This window comes from Physeter macrocephalus, chromosome 21, assembly GCF_002837175.3.
Source record: "Physeter macrocephalus isolate SW-GA chromosome 21, ASM283717v5, whole genome shotgun sequence".
NCBI classification, from domain to species: Eukaryota; Metazoa; Chordata; class Mammalia; order Artiodactyla; family Physeteridae; genus Physeter; species Physeter macrocephalus.
In genome coordinates this window covers 121,929,811-121,930,079 of record NC_041234.1, presented here as the reverse complement: position 1 = coordinate 121,930,079, position 269 = coordinate 121,929,811, and positions in this window count along the sequence as shown.

Sequence of the window (269 nt, the reverse complement as noted above, 5' to 3'; positions counted from 1 at the left end):
ACCAATATGTGGAAAGCAGTAGATTTAGGGGGTAACAGATGATTTAACTGCAAAAAAATGCTAAGCAGGAAACACCCTCTAAATATTCCTGTTTATACAGTACATGACACAAAGTAGAAAAATAATGAAAACAGAGCCTCTCGGCAGGATTTAGAGTTCTTTCATATATATTTTAAATATACATGTGCAATACATTAAAATATATAGAGATGTGTGAATATATATTTACATATATATATGTAAATATATATATAGATATCTCTCTCACA